Source organism: Diceros bicornis, chromosome 10, assembly GCF_020826845.1.
Source record: "Diceros bicornis minor isolate mBicDic1 chromosome 10, mDicBic1.mat.cur, whole genome shotgun sequence".
NCBI classification, from domain to species: domain Eukaryota; kingdom Metazoa; phylum Chordata; class Mammalia; order Perissodactyla; family Rhinocerotidae; genus Diceros; species Diceros bicornis.
The window spans coordinates 80,855,503-80,872,286 of record NC_080749.1 but is presented as its reverse complement, the minus strand read 5'-3'; the positions used below and the strand labels follow the sequence as shown (position 1 = coordinate 80,872,286).

At 36.8% G+C, this 16,784-nt stretch overlaps 1 protein-coding gene across 10 annotated transcripts in view; it reads right to left on the bottom strand.

Annotated features, from left to right (window-relative positions):
• ABI2 (abl interactor 2) overlaps positions 1-16,784 on the bottom strand; it is a 118,978-nt gene that overhangs the window by 94,008 nt on the left and 8,186 nt on the right. Inside the window, exon 2 of one of the 10 annotated variants that reach the window (XM_058549650.1) lies at positions 16,162-16,251. The exons of the other annotated variants lie outside the window; for them this stretch is intronic. The gene's annotated coding sequence lies outside the window, so the exon portion shown is untranslated. The remainder of the gene's footprint in view (positions 1-16,161; positions 16,252-16,784) is intronic. 10 annotated transcript variants of the gene reach the window in all.

Below are 16,784 nucleotides of genomic sequence, written 5' to 3'. Positions count from 1 at the left end.
TCTTGCCATTTGCAACAGCATGGATGAAACTTGAAGGTATTATGCTAAGCAAAATAAGTCAAAGACAGACAAATACCATATGCTTTCACTCATATGCGGAAGACAAAAAAAAAAAAAAAAAAACAATAACAAGCACACAGATACAGAGAACAAAACAGTGGTTACCAGAGGAGAAGAGAGGCTGGCGAAGGGCAAAAGGGGTAAAGGAGGACATCTGTACAGTGATGGATGGAAACTAGACTTTTGGTCGTGAACACGATATAGTCTATACAGAAGTCAAAATATAATGATGTACATCTGAAATTTACATCATGTTATAAACCAATATTACCTCAACTAAAAAAGGAAGTTATTACCTTCTACTGTTGCAAAGTGAAAAAAAAAAAAAGAATTTTAACCCAGTGAATAAAATGGACTGAATGTTTAAATGAAGAATGGGACATATGCATAGGATCAAAGTATCTTCCCACAAGGAATTTATTAATTACAAAGGGAAACATTTCCAGAATAACTTCACCAGCAGAAAAACCTGTCAGACACAACTGTGATCAAAATGAGTATCATCAGTAATGGGACAAACTGACATCAAGACCAACTTGATAGGAAGCGAGAAAATAACAACAGCATCATATCTGTGACATTCCTACCAAAAACATATAACTTGAATCTAGTATGAGAAAACATCAAACATTGAAGGACACTATTAAAAAAACTGCCTATAATCTTCAAAAATGTTACGGTCATGAAAACCAAAGAAAGATAAGGAGGGGCCGGCCCAGTGGCGCAAGCGTTTAAGTGCACACGCTCCACCACAGCGGCCCGGGGTTCGCCGGTTCGGATCCCGGGCGCACACCGACGCACCGCTTGTCAGGCCATGCTGTGGCGGCGTCCCATATAAAGTGGAGGAAGATGGGCACGGATGTTAGCCCAGGGCCAGTCTTCCTCAGCAAAAAAAAAAAAGAGGAGGATCGGCAGATGTTAGCACAGGGCTGATCTCCTCACAAAAAAAAAAAAAAAAGAAAAATAAGGAAATAAGGAACTGTTCCAGACCAGAGGGGACTAAGAGTCATGACAACTAAATGCAACATATTTCTGAACTAGATTCTTTTTAAATAAACGGCATTATTAGGACAGTTGGTAAAACCTGAATGGGGATATGAGGATTTGAGAGTGAAGATATATCAATATTATTCCCTGATTTTGATGGTTGTTTTGGGATTAAGCAGGAAAATGTTCTTATTTGTAGGAAGAGCTAAAACACTTTATTTATTTTTTTGGCAGGGGTGGGGGAGCGGAGGAAGACGGTCCCTGAGCTAACATCTGTGCGAATTTTCTATTTTTTTTTTGTATGTAGAATGCAACCATAGCATGGCTTGATGAGAGGTATGTAGGTCCACAGCTGGGATCTGAACCCCTGGCCCGAAGCAGAGTGCACGAAGTTAACCATTTCGTCACCGGGCCTGCCCCTAAAACACTTTAGTGTGTTTAGCAGTAATAGGACATCAGGTCAGCAACTTACTTCCAAATGGTTCAGAAAACAAAAAAGTTCTTTAGTTTTAATTTTTAAAACTTTTTTAAAAACTAAAATTTTTTAAAACTAAAATTTCTTTTAGCTTTTCAAAACTAAAAGAAATCTCTAACTTCACCTACATGGGGTGATATTAAATTACTGCTGAGTTTTAAAAATTGAGGAAAAGTTTCCAGTAACTTAAGGTTTCGCCATCATTAAATTTTGACTCATAAATCTGCTAACATACAACTTTTAATTATCCTGTCAACACACAGCTTATAATTAAGCATGCCAAAAAAAAAATTCCATAGTCACTTCATCATATAAAAGACATACAGAAATTATGCATGTTTTTAGTATTACTTCTTAAGCTAATTACCACCTGCATGCTTTATATCAATTAAAATAATGACCGAGTTTTAAAGAACTTTTCATGTTTAATGTGGACACTATTACTCACTAGGAATAAATAAACTTGAAAGTACTAGAGTAACCTTCATTATGAGATAGGCAAGAAGCTAGATATGAGCTGGAAGCAAGGTCACTCCACCAGGTGCAGCGTCATCATTACTGGGCAGCGGCTCTTCGGATGTGCAGCACTCCCCCCAACCCTGACCGAGAGCAGCCCCAAGCCTCATTATACCCTCATATGCACTGCGATTTTAACCCCCACCCCTCCAACAGAGGATCACCACCATGACAGTTCCAGAGATGCCAATGTAAGGAAAAGATCTCCCCCTCCCGACGTGGGGGTGGAGACAATGCCCCGGTTGGTCTACTTTCCAAGACCCTCACTGCCCCAGGGGGATCCGACCTTCCACAGCCACTGACCCCAACTTCAGGGCAGTTGCTCACCTCGAGCCTGCCTGCCCCCTCCCCTTGGGGATGTACTTTCGCTTTGCTAATAAATCCTCCTTTGTTAAAACTTCTGCTGTGTGTCCGCTCTCAAATTCTTTTGTGTCTGTGGACCAAGAACCTGGGACCTCACCGCACAGATCTGACTGGTGCCGGTGTAAATTACATTTACGTTTACTAGTCCGTTACTAAGATGCAGTTGCTAAACATTTTCTATTTCAAATCATTTCTCTTTCATGTTAATATATGATCACCTAGTTAAAGACCAAATTCTAAGTATTAGCAAGCATCCAAGTTGCAGGATTCTGAGAACACTACAAAAAGATAACTGCTACATGTGAATGTTCTGACACAACTGTCAGGCCTTGGACAAACTGCCAAACCAAAAACTTATTACCAAGACACAATAAACAAACAAGCAACTACAATTTCCCAGTTTGAAACCTAAGAGTCATAATAGTTAGGTGTAATAGAACACACAGTGTGTTCAGAATAAACCCAAAATATTTCAAAAGTATCATCTCAATCCTTATATAATTTCTATTCCCAGCTCTCTAAAACAGGGCCTCCTGTCTTATTTACATCTGCTCTCTCAGCTGACCAGAAAGGCTAGCACATGGTGGAGGTCAATAAATGTCATCATGCCGCTTAGGAATGTTATGGTTATTCGTGTACTGGTTCTATTTCCATTATGGGATTATAGGATTAGATGCATTTTGAGAACAAGAATCACAGTTTATCGATTTCTTTTTAATTCCCTATGCCACCAGTATCTCACACAAAAGAATAAATATTAGTTCAAAACCAGTGCACCTTGGATCTATGAACAAAACCTGAATAAAATAAGAGTCAGGATATCCTCCTTCCCATTTCAGATGACAAAAAGCAAAAAATTTAAAAATTAAAAAGAAAAAGAATTACTAGATGTAGAACTGTAGAACTGAAGTTTGGATCTCATGATATTTATACTAAAAAAAGCTTTCCAGTCAACTCACTTCTATGGTTTGGCCAGGAACCAAACCCATCACTTTTTTTGCCTTCTGGGTGATGACTCATTACTCTCTGAGGGAAATGTAATGCCTCCACACAAACTAACAACAACAAAAGTACTTGAAACACAGGTTGGGGCAATCACTACAGTTAACTATGATTTAAGGAGCAAAACTCCATTTGATACTCAAGAGAGGAAAAAAAAATACTACACAAGGAAAACTACACAAAATTAAAACAAATTCAAGTTCAGTAAATAATAAAAGAATGATTGAATAAACGTAAAAATCAACTATAGCATAGGAAGTGCGGTAGCAAATCAACGGCTCCTAGTATAGGGTCTGCTGGGGTATTTTAAAAGCTAATACTGCAAGAGTAGAAGATGAAACTGTGAAGAAACAACACTTCAAAATACATGCCCTCCTTCCTGCCAGAGGTTTACTAATTTATCCCTGCTCTCTCCAGAGTAAACTAGCTCATCTTTTCCTACTTTACAAGTCAATGGCACTTCCCTCCAAGGCAAGATGTTAACTGAAAAAGACAACAGAAAGAAGAGATGAGAAAGAAAAGAGCACAAGTTTACATCCCCCCAAGCTAAAAGTGGGCGGAAGAAAAAGAATTTAACTGAACCAAAGACAATAAAAAGGATGCAGAGGAGTCAAAAACTGTAGGAACTATGAAAAGGAGAAATGTGCTGTATTTATGATTATACGGTTCCAGGAACAAGTAAATCCAAAATACAGCAGATTACCATTTCTTAATTTGTCACTTTCTTTCTTATAGTTGATGTGTTCATTCAGCCAGCAACATGGTTATCATACACACTGGTGATGGATATGCTTACAGGTCCCTTATTTCCCCAAGCAGAAATATTTTCCTCCAAGATACAACCACGTATTCTTTCTTGTTAGCACAAACTTGAAAAAGATGTCAAATACAAAAATAGCATTTGACAGACTTCTCTGGTTTGTACATGTCTGCAACACTAAATTTCTCAAAGATACAAGTAGTTGGAAAAGACCTTATTACTCTGAAATCTTATTTGGAAAAGTTAATACTAGCTTTACATTACAGGCAAATTTTTATCACAAACAACCCCACCTTATTAAAAATATATATATTTATTTACAAAAAAATATACTGTTCTTTAGTTTTTCATTAGAATACACTTTTACTACTTAAAAGCAATTATTGACATAGTGGGGGTTTTTTTAATTATCATTAAAGTTCCCTTTCTATGAACAACAATATTCATGATAGTCTTTACTTGTAATTGTGAGATGGTAACTTTAAGCTGCTAAGATTCTTGCTAAACAAAGCTTAAGCACAAAGCTTTACCAAGAATGTTAAGGAACATCTGGAAAAGTATAAATCAACAGTAACATCTGGCATTTCAAGTCACAGTAAATTAGAAATACATCTAAGTTCTTAATTGCTTTTATTCATACCTGGATTAACGAAAATCTGAAAATGTTAAACTCTGAAATCTAACAAAATAAGGCCATTTGAGAACCTATGTATTTTTCTCCACAATTCTGAAATAATTTTAACTATAATTACAACACTGGAACAATTATTTATAGATTTCCTTTTTCATATTTACATTTTCGTATCTACAAAACCAAGTATCCATAATGATGACAAAGGCTAGATCTACACGAATAATAGATCTTAAAAGTTCTCATCATAAGGAAAAAAAATTCTGTATCTATGTCTGGTGACAGATGTTAGCCAGACTTATTGTGGCCATCATTTCGCAATATATACAAATATCTAATCATTACATTGTACACCTGAAACTAATATGATGCTGTATGTCAATTTTACCTCAATTTAAAAAAAAAATAAGCAGCAGCAGCAAAAATTAAAATGTATCACAGTTTCTCTATATACCCAAAAACTACTAACAAATGTCTTAACAATAACATATCAAGTATTACAATGTTTGCAGGAACAAGAAAAAAATAAAAAGCACAATGACAATTAAATTAAACGGTCAGTGGGGGCCGGCCCCGTGGCTTAGTGGTTAAGTGCACGCGCTCCGCTACCACTGGCACAGGTTCGGATCCCGGGCGTGCACCGACACACCGCTTCTCCGGCCATGCTGAGGTGGCATCTCACATACAGCAACTAGAAGGATGTGCAACTATGACATACAACTATCTACTGGAGCTTTGGGGAGAAAAAGGGAAAAAACAAAGGAGGAGGATTGGCAATAGATGTTAGCTCAGGGCTGGTCTTCCTCAGCAAAAAGAGGAGGATTGGGATGGATGTTAGCTCAGGGCTGATCTTCCTTACAAAAAAAAAAAAAAAAGATTAAACGGTGAGTACTATGCTAAATAATCCTCTTGGGGACCAGAAGTGTATCAATCAGAATTCAGTCATAAGAAACAGTGCCACATTTTGCACAGAAATGGAAAAAACAATCCTAAAATTCATATGGAATCATAAAAGACCCCAAATAGCCAAAGCAACCCCAAAAAAAGAAGAACAAAGCTGAAGGCATCACAATTCCTCATTTCGAACTAGATTATAAAGCTAGAGTAATCCAAACGGTATGGTACTGGCATAAACATAGACACACCAATGGAAGAGAATCAAGAACCCAGAAATAAACCCTCACATATATAGTCAACTAATATTTGACAAAGGAGCCAAGAATACTCAATGGGGAAAGGATAGTCTCTTCAATGAATGGTGCTGAGAAAACTGAAGAATGTCACACAAAGAAGCATGAAATTGGACCCCTATCTTACACCACTCACAAAAGTTAACTCAAAAAGGATTAAAGACTTAAACATAAGACCTAAAATTGTAAAACCAGAAGAAAACAAAAGAAAAGCTCCTTGACACTGGTCTTGACAAATACTTTTTGGATATGACACCAAAAGCAAAAACAAACAAGTGAGACTACATCAAAATAAAAAGCTTCCACACAGCAAAGGAAATCAACAACGAAATGAAAGGGGAACCTACAGAATGGGAGAAAACATTTGCAAACCATATATTTGGTAAGGGGTTAATATCCAAAATATATAAGGAACTCATAGAACTCAAGAGCAAAAAAAAAAACAACTCAATTAAAAAATGGACAGTGGATGGGCCAGCCCTGTGGCTTAGCAGTTAAGCGCACGCTCTGCTGCTGGTGGCCCGGGTTCGGATCCCGGGCGCACACTGACGCACCACTTCTCCAGCCATGCTGAGGCCATGTCCCACATACAGCAACTAGAAGGATGTGCAGCTATGACATACAACTATCTACTGGGGCTTTGGGGGAAAAATAAATAAAATTATTTTTAAAAAAAATTTCTTTAAAAAAAAAAAATCGACAGTGGAACTGAATATACATTTTTCCAAGGAAGACACACAAATGGCCAACAGGTACATGAAAAGGTGCTCAACATCACTAATCATCAGGAAAAGCAAAACAAAACCACAATGAGATATCACCTCAGACCTGTAAGGAACCTGGAGGTTCCTTAAAAAATTAAAAATAGAACTAGCATATGATCCAGCAATCCCACTTCTGGGTATATAGCCACAGGAAATGAAATCACTATTTCGAAGAGGTATCTGCACTCCCATACTCACTGCAGCATTATTCACGATAGCCAAGATACAGAAACAACCTAAGTGTCTGTCTATGGATATATACACACGCATACTCACACACACGATGGAATATTATCCAGCCATGAGAAAGAAGGAAATCTTGCCATTTGTGACAACATGGATGGACCATGGATGGAGGGCACTATGCTAAGTGAACTAAGTCAGACGGAGAAAGATAAATACTGTATCATCTCACTTATATGTGAAAGCTAAAAAAGACAACTCCTAAAAGCAGAGAGTAGAATGGTAGTTGCCAAGGCCTGAGAAAAATGGGAAGATATTGGTCAAAAGGTCAAAGTTCCAATTATAAGATGCATAAACTCTGGGAATCTAATGTACACGATGTATAGTTAAAATACTATATGATATATTTGAAAGTTGCTAAGAGAGTAAATCTTAAACGTTCTCACCCCCCGCCCCCAAAATAAGTAATTATGTGAGGTAATGGAAGTGTTAACTTCCTCTATTGTGGTAATCATTTCACAATATATACATGTATCAAATTATTACCTTATACATCTTAAACTTACACAATGTTACATGTCAATATCTTAATAAACTTGTGGGGGAAAAAAGTACCATGTTCACTTTGAGCAATTTATACAGGGCATTGAGTGTTTACCAAATAATAGTAAACACTAGAGGAGTAATATCCAGAATGCATCTCCAGATACTACGTTCATAACAAAATCAGAATTGGCCCACCAGGAATAGATACATCTAACACAATCAGAGAAGTGGGAAGAATCAGAAGGCAACCACTGGAACTCTTAACCAGAGAAACATACCACCATATACCACTCTATTACGCTATGATCAGGAAATTGCCACATGATTACTGTTGACCTGAGAACCCCTCATGCCAAGTAAATGTGCATCATCCAAGAAATATATGTGCTACATCTTGGCACTCAATACTCATGAAGCTAGCAACCAGACAATGCAACACTGTCGCTGAAAAACTCAATGTTCCACAATACTCTGGCCAGCACAAACCACAGCTAAAGCAGAAATGCAATCTCACTCACTTCCCCCTCCAAATATCAAATAAGTACATCAAGAAATAACAGTTAGAAAATCATCATTTTACGACCACCATAATGATAACTGTTTCAGGCAAAAATCATAAATGGATATGAAAATCACTGTGAGAATGTTAATCGTTTCGAAAAGGAAACAAGTACCTTCACATAAGAAAAATACAGCAAACACCACTTGAAACAAGTTGTCAAACTTAACATCACCAGTAACAGGAGACACTCCTAATATGATGCACTGCACTGAGAACATATCATCACTTATTTCCTGCCAAATACACAAAAATGCATAAATTAAATGTAATCACAAGGAAACAATCAGAGAAACCCAAATTGAGGAACATTCTAAAAGAAAAAAAGTAAAAACAAAATGAAACAGTGGCACATACTCTTCAATAACGTCAGTGTAATGAAAATGTAGAAAAGCTAAAGAATTATTCTAGATTAAAGATTATAGTGGTATGACAAATAAGTACAATAAGAAATCCAAAACTGGATCCTGGATTGGAAACAAAAAAAAATTCTGCTAAAAAGGATATTATTGGTACAGTTGGCAGACGTTGGAGTTCAGGAGACAGAGCTAAGAGGCCGGGAAGACCAAGGCAACCATAGTTCACAAGTCAAAAGTACCAGAGAGTTACACAGAGAAAGAAATCCAGACATGTGCAGAGGGTCCCCCTTTAGCATTCAGCAGAGTACTGATGGTTGCATGCATATGAGAAAACTAACCAAGGGTGGGGAAAGAATCACCCCATAGGATTAGACAGACGAGTGCCTGGTGTTCATAGAGGATAGGGAACAGTGCATGTTCCTACCAGCCAAAATGGAAAACCTCCCAATTCATGGGGCAGTGGTCTTGCCTTCTGAGTAATGAGGAATAATTAGCCCTAAACTAAAACACTCCACTGTTCCCACCAAACAAATCTTAAACTCAAAAGGATCAGTTTCCAAGTAACTTAAATTGCATCCAAGAACAAAGCTCAAGAACATTTAGAGGAATAAATAAAAAGATCCAGCACCCAGTAAGGTAATAATCACAATGACTAGTATTTAATCAAAGATTACCAGACATGTAATGAAGGAGGAAAATATGACCAATAATGAAGAGAAAAATCTATTTAAACCAATCTAGAACTGACACAAATGTTAAAATTAGCAACAAGGACATTAAAATAGTTATTATAACTGTATTCTATGCATTTAAAAAGTTATGTAGAGACCTAGACAACATAAAAAAAAGACCCATATTGAACTAGAGATGAAAACTATCATGTCTGAGACAAAGAACACAACAAATGGAATTAATGACAAAAGACATTACAAAAAAGATTAGTGAACTTGAAAATAAAGAACAGAATTTCTCCAAAGTGAAACACAGAGGGAAAAAAAGAATTAAAAAAATGAAAAGAAATCAGTGAGCTATAGAGTAACTTCAAGAGGCACGATATATAGGTTACTGAAGTTTCCAGAGAGGATGGTAGGTAGAAAAAATATTTGACAAAATAAGGCACAAAGTATTATCAAAAAAGCAAGAAATAACAAGTGTTGGAAAGGATGTAGAGAAAAGGGAACCCCATGCAGTGTTGGTGGGAATGTAAATTTGTGCCGCCACTATGAAAAACAGTATGGAGATTCCTCAAAAAATTAAGAATAGAACTACCATATCATCCAGCTCTTCCACTTGCGGGTATTTACGTGAAGAATACAAAAACACTAATTCAAAAAGATATACGCACCTCTACGTCACTGCAGCATTATTTACAATAGCCAAGATATGGAAACAACCTCAGTGCCCATCGACAGATGAATGGATGAAGAAGATATGGTATATATATACAATGGAATACTACTCAGTCATTAAAAGATGCAGTCTTGCCATTTACAACAACATGGATGGACACTGAAGCTATTATGCTAAGTGAAATAAGTCAGACGGAGAAAGACAAATACCACATGATTTCACTCATATGTGGAATATAAAAAATAAATAAATAAATGCACAAACAAAACACAGATACAGTTGGATGGATACCATAGACTGGGGGTTATCAGAAGCGAAGCGGGGGCGAGGGTGAAATGGGTAAAGGTGGTCAACTGTATGGTGAGGGATGGAAAGTAGATTTTGGTAGTGAGCATGCTTTAGTGTATACAGAAGTCAAATTATAATGTTGTACACATGAAACTTACATAATGTTATAAGCCAATGTTAGCTCCATCAAAACAAAATTTTTTTTAAATAATGCATGATAATTTTCCAAATTTGAAGAAAGCTCTACATTCACAGATCAAAGAAGTACAATGAACCCTGAACACAAGAAGCAGGAAGAAAACTACACCAACACATAACAAAATCAAATTGCTAAAGAACAGTGATAAAGAGAAAATCTTCCAAGCAGCCAGGGAAAATAAGACATTAGCCTACAAATGAACAAAGATAAATATGACAGCAAATTTTTCATCTGAAACAATGTAAGCCAGAAAATAATGCAGCACCATCTTTAAAATACTGAAAGTAAAATACTACCCACACGGAATTTATACCCAACAAAACTCCCTTTCAAAAATGAAGACAGGGGCCAGCCCAGTGGCGGAATGGTTAAGTTTGTGCGCTCCACTTCAGCAGCCCGGGGTTTGCAGGTTCAGATCCCGGGCGCAGACCTACGCATCGCTTATCAAGCCATGCTGTGGCAGGCACCCCACATATTAAGTAGAAGAAGATGGGCACGGATGTTAGCCTGAGGCCAATCTTCCTCAGCAAAAAAAGAGGACTGGCAACAGATGTTAGCTCAGGGCTACGCTTCCTCACCAAAAAAAAAAAAAAAGACGACAAAGGAAAGATGTTTTCAAAAATACAAAAGTAAGAAAAATTCATCACCAACAGACCTGCACAAGAATTGATAAAGAAAGTCCTGTAGGCAGAAGGAAAATAATACCAGATAGAAATATGGATCAACAAAGAGGAATGAAAAGTACTAGAAATGTTAATTACATGAACATATAATTTTTAAAAGTTAAATTTTTTAAATAAAAATTGGCTCAAACAAAAATTAAGAAGAATGTATTTCAGGGTTTATAACAAATGTATACATAAAATGGGGTGATGAAAATGTTCTGGAATTAGAATTGGTGATGGCTGCACAACTACGTAAATATATTAAAAACCACTGAATTTCATACTTTAAAATTGTTAAAATCGTGAGTTTTATGTTATATGAATGTTATCGAAACTAAAAGTAAAAAAAAAAATCAGTGAAATAGGGTTTTAACAAACACAACTGCTACCTTTGGAAAACTAGAAAGAGGACCAGGATTAGAGCAGTGGCCAAAGAGGACTTGATCTAATTTACATATTTTGTGTCAAAAGAGCTTATATACAAATAAAAAACATATTAGTCTAGGTTAATCCGATTTAATCTACTTAAAAAAAATACACGTTAATAACCCTAGATATCCAGTCTTCATTCACTTCAAAAAAAGAAAAAGCTGGAATACAATGCCTTGTCATTACACACACAACACATTTATACTACAAACTAAATTGCTGACATTAAATTTATATTATGTGTAGATTTTATTATCTATACATACATAAAATTCATAATTATACATAATACATTATAAACAAATGTATGGATGATAAAAGCCTAGAAAGAATATAAATTTAATGTCAATAAATTTAAATTTCTTCTTCTCTTAAAAAGAGTGCAATATATTAAGCTAAGCGATTCAAATTCTTTTTGCGAACCTTGCCTGCTCTTCTAGATTTAGGATAAAAGGTTTTTAAGGGAGAAGAGAAGGAATCACTATTCAAGTACTATCTCCTGGCAGAAGACTTGTGGTACTACATATTGAAAAAGGCTGGCATCCCTTGTTGGATTCCCCTATTCAATCTTGTTTTGTAGGTTCTGGAAGTTTGTAACAATGCATCTCCTTGCCTCCATTCAAAGTCTTCAAGAGACAAGTGGATAAAACCAAATAATGGTCAGCAAGAACAAGAAAAGAAAAATAGGGCCGGCCCCGTGGCTTAGCGGTTAAGTGCGCTCGCTCCGCTGCTGGCGGCCCGGGGTTCGGATCCTGGGCGCGCACCGATGCACTGCTTCTCTGGCCATGCTGAGGCTGTGTCCCACATACAGCAACTAGAAGGATGTGCAGTTGTGACATACAACTATCTACTGGGGCTTTGGGGGAAAAAAATAAATAAAACTAAAAAAAAAAGAAAAGAAAAATAGACCCATGCTATATTTAGTTCAAACCCCACTAATTCATAATTTACAAGAGGCTCTTCATAGCAATCAAAATGGTAACAGAACTAGACTGTTAGCTCCATGAGGTACTTACCACTGATCTCCCAGCATAGACAGATGCTCAATAAATATTTTTTGAATGAACAAGAAGAAAAAAATATATAATAAAAATTTTTAAATGGTGACTCATAAGCTCAATCATTTTACTCAACAAAACATAGGAGACACAAGCAAAAAAAATGAACACAATTCCTATCTTCACAGAATTTTAGTTTAGCAGATCAGAAGTAATCTTGAGTTTACTTATCTGATTTTTAAAAACAGGAATATCCCCCTGCTTACTTCCCAAGAAGCTGTAGATCAGCTGGGATACCTGAAGAGATCCACTACAGAAGAAGCCCTGCACTAAGTGAAAGTAATGGAACTGCTGAATTAACTAAAGCACAGCCATGCGTGTAATGGTACTGTCAATTCTGTCAGTCACCTCTACACTAAATATGCTGGACAAACGAAAAGTACTCCATGGTACTTCAAATTTGGAAAACTAATTTATTTCATTGCTCTCAAAAAAATATTTTCTGCCGCTTACTAGAATAGACCTAGTTTTCTCATTTAAAAAATGTTTATTGAATGCCTGTCCAGGCACTGGTCCAGGTGCTGGCGGTGACAAAGAGACAAAACTCCTGCCTCCACGGGCTTGCATGCCAGGGGAGGGAGAAGGGCAACAGACAAATAAGATACATTGTATGTTAAATGATAAGTAATATGAAGAAAAATAAAGCATGGAAAGACAAGTACAAGCACAGAAGAGCATGAACAAAGGGCAGGAGAGTTCTAATTTTAGAGCTCAGGAAGAGTCATCAAGCAGGTGACATTTGAGCAAAAGCCTGGAGGAGGTAAAAGATCCAGTTGCACAATGATCTGGGGGATGAGTACTCCTGGCAGAGGGCACAGTAAATGCAAAGTAAAAAGGCCCTGAGGCAGAAGTATGCCTGGTATGTTCAAGAAAAAGAGGCCCAAGTGGCTGGCATGGAGTGAGCAGAGGAGAGGAGTATAACAGATGATTCAAGATTAGAAGCTAGAACATGCGTGGCTTGTAGGCAATTTTAAGGACTCCAGTTTTTACACTGAGATGGAAAGTCTCCGAGTGGTTCGAACGGAAGACTGTCATGACCTGATTTAGATTTTTTTTTCTTTGCTGACAAAGATTCGCCCCAAGCCAACATCCATTGCCAATATTCCTCTTTTTGTATGTAAGCTGCCACCACAGCACGGCCATAGACGAGTGGTGTAGGTCTGCACCCAGGAACCGAACCTGGGCCGCCAAAGCAGAGCACACCGAACTTAACCACTAGGCCACCAGGGCTGGCCCCTGATTTAGTTTTTAAAAGATTGCTCTGGCTGCTGTTGTAAGACTAGCGAGGGATGATGGTGGCTTGGACCAGGATGGTAGCAGGGGAGGTGGTGACTAGTAGTCAGATTCAGACATGTGAAGATAGAGCCACCTGTTATCCAATGCAGAAGAGAAGAGTCAAGGATGGTACCAAGGTTTCTGGCTTGAGTATCAAGGAGGTTAGAGTTGCCATTTACTGATACAGGAAGGACTACGGGGAAAGCTATGTCCAAATACTGTGGTAGGTTGAATAGCGGCCCCCAAAGATAACCACATCTTAATCCCTGGAACCTGTGAATGTTACCTTACATGGCAAAAGGGACTTTGCAGATGAGATGAAATCCTGAGATGGGGAGATTATCCGAGTAGGCCCAATATAATCACCAGGGTCTTTACAAGAGGGAGGCAGAGGGTGAGAGTCAGAGAATAGAAACAGGGACAGAGACGTGAAAACAAAGGCGGAGGTCAGAGATGCCACTGCTGGCTTGAAAGTTTAAAGGGGGTCATGAGCTAAGGAATGTGGGCAGCCTCTAGAAGCTGGAAAAGGCAAGAAAACAGATTCTCCCCTACGGCCTCCATAAACAACGCACTTCTGTGGCCCATTTTAGACTTCTGATCTTCAGAACTATAAAATAATAAGTTCACGTTGTTTTAAGTCACTAAATGTGTGGTAATTTGTTACAACAGCAAAAGGAATTAATACAGATAAATAGTTTGAATACTTAGAAATTAATAGCTATAGTATCACAATTTTTGTATTACAACAAAATCTCCGTTAGAATTTGAAAATAATACCAGTAGGACTATAAGGTTGTATACTCAAAGGTATTGCATCCAGTTAAACAAACGTCTTAGCATTTTAAATAAATTTCCTCGTACATATAGTTCAAAATAGAAGCTATGACAGTCATAAACTAAATGATAATATTTGGTCACATGTGATCTGAAGACTCCTCTCTGAACCTCTGAACCTTGCCGAACTTGTCACCCTGACAGACAGAAATTCTAGAAGGCCTACCCCACGCAAATCCCTCCATCTCGGCAAATTACTGGAAAGGTTGAAAATTATAATGGTCAGGCTATAAGTGAACATATAACCATACAATGGATATAAGAGAAGGTGGGGAGGTTGATTTTTATATTTATCAAAGGAGGGCACGATGTATAAAAAGTTAAGAAATATTACTCTAAAGCAATTAAGTTTTGGGACAAAGCCCTTGAACCCAGGACATCCATAGCTAGTATGTCACTATTTCTAGAAAATGAAAATACAACTATTTTTCTGTCTGTGAATGTGAACTACAACTTTACATAATACGTTTTAGTCGTAAAAGTTGTGAAATTCTGTTTAACTAGAAAAATTCAACCATAATACAGTTGTAGTTCAATAGGATAAGTGAAATTAGAATGCAAAAAAACCTAGCACCACAGACATAAGCATCTTTGAACCTCCAATAGTCAGATCGTGTCCTATAAAAATCTTTTAAAATAAAAAAAAGTGACCAGTTAAAGACATACCCCAAAAGAGCAGTGTAAAAAGATGACAAAGTTAAATCTTCAATATATATTGTCTTCAATATACATTAATAATGACTGTACTAACAGCAAACACTTATACACCATGTTTCATTGATTGTAACATGAACATTTTTTCGTATTTTAACATAACTAAAATTGAAATGCATTGTCAGTTAAGTGGAAGTATTTTAAGTGTGTTAAGTGGCAGTGTTCATTAATTTAGTGGCACATAAAATAATGGTTTATCTTAAAACTTAATAGGGTCAAATTTAATTAAACGTATTGTTTTAGCTGTATTAACTCAATTAATCTTCACAACTACTACGAAATAGCTGCTATCACTGTACCATCTTACAGATATGAAAACTGAGACAGAGAAATTAAATAACTTCCTGGTCACACGACCATTAAAAATAAAGTTATCTTCATATATTTTACAGTATTTGATTAGCAAAATTACTATTTAACATAACTCACATCATATTTTCAGAGTTTTTGTAACTATTTTAGTGATGTCAATATGAAAAGAAATTTAAGGTTTTTTTAAATAATAATTCTGTAAGCCTTTAGAAACAGTCCTTTTCCATACACAAATACAGCACACAGCAGAGTGCATAAACAGCAGTCGATATGCACCTATTTGACCATGCCTGCTTATTTATATTGTATTGTAGCAAATTTCTAGACATCAGTACAAATCCATTTCTTGTTTAAAGAAAAAAAAAAAGTTCTATAACTCAAAACGCATATTACTTGGCTGACCAAACTTCCTATAGGTACAAATTTTTAAAAAATCCATCTTGCAATCAAACAACGTCTTTCACCTTATCAACAGACTAAAAATAAAATGAGTATCTCAATAAATGCGGAAAAAAGCATATAACAAAATATAACATCCATTCATGGTTAAAAAAAATCTTCTCAGCAAACTAAGAATAAAAGAGCTTCCCCAATCTGATAAAGTGCATCCACAAAAAAACCTATAGCTAATATCATACTTACTGGTAAAAGCCTAGCTGTTTCCCTCTAGGACTGACAACAAGTGAGGGACACAGGCTCTCACCACTCCTATTCAACATCATACTGGAGGTCCTAGACAGTGTCATGAGGCACAAAAGGGAAATAAAAGGAAAAAAGATTGGAAAGGAAGAAATAAAACTGTCTTTATTTGCTGATGACATAATTGTCTACATAAAAAAAACACCCACAGAATCTTTAAAAAAAAAAGCTACTAGAAGGTCAATATACTAGGCCGGCCCGGTGGCTTAGCGGTTAAGTTTGCTCGCTTCACTGCTGGTGACCCGGGTTCGGATCCCGGGCGCGCACCGACACACCGCTTCTCCGGGCCATGCTGAGGCTGCGTCCCACATAGAGCAACTAGAAGGATGTGCAGCTATGACATACAACTATCTACTAGGGCTTTGGGGGAAAAAATAAATAAATAAAATATTTTTTTAAAAAAAGGTCAATATACAAAAGTCAACCCTATTTCTGTACACTAGAAGTAAACAACCGGAAACCGAAATTTTCAATAACAGTACTATTTACTATAGCACCAAAACTCATTAAATAATTAGGGATAAATGTAACAAAATATGTGCAAAATTTGTATTTTAAGGACTACA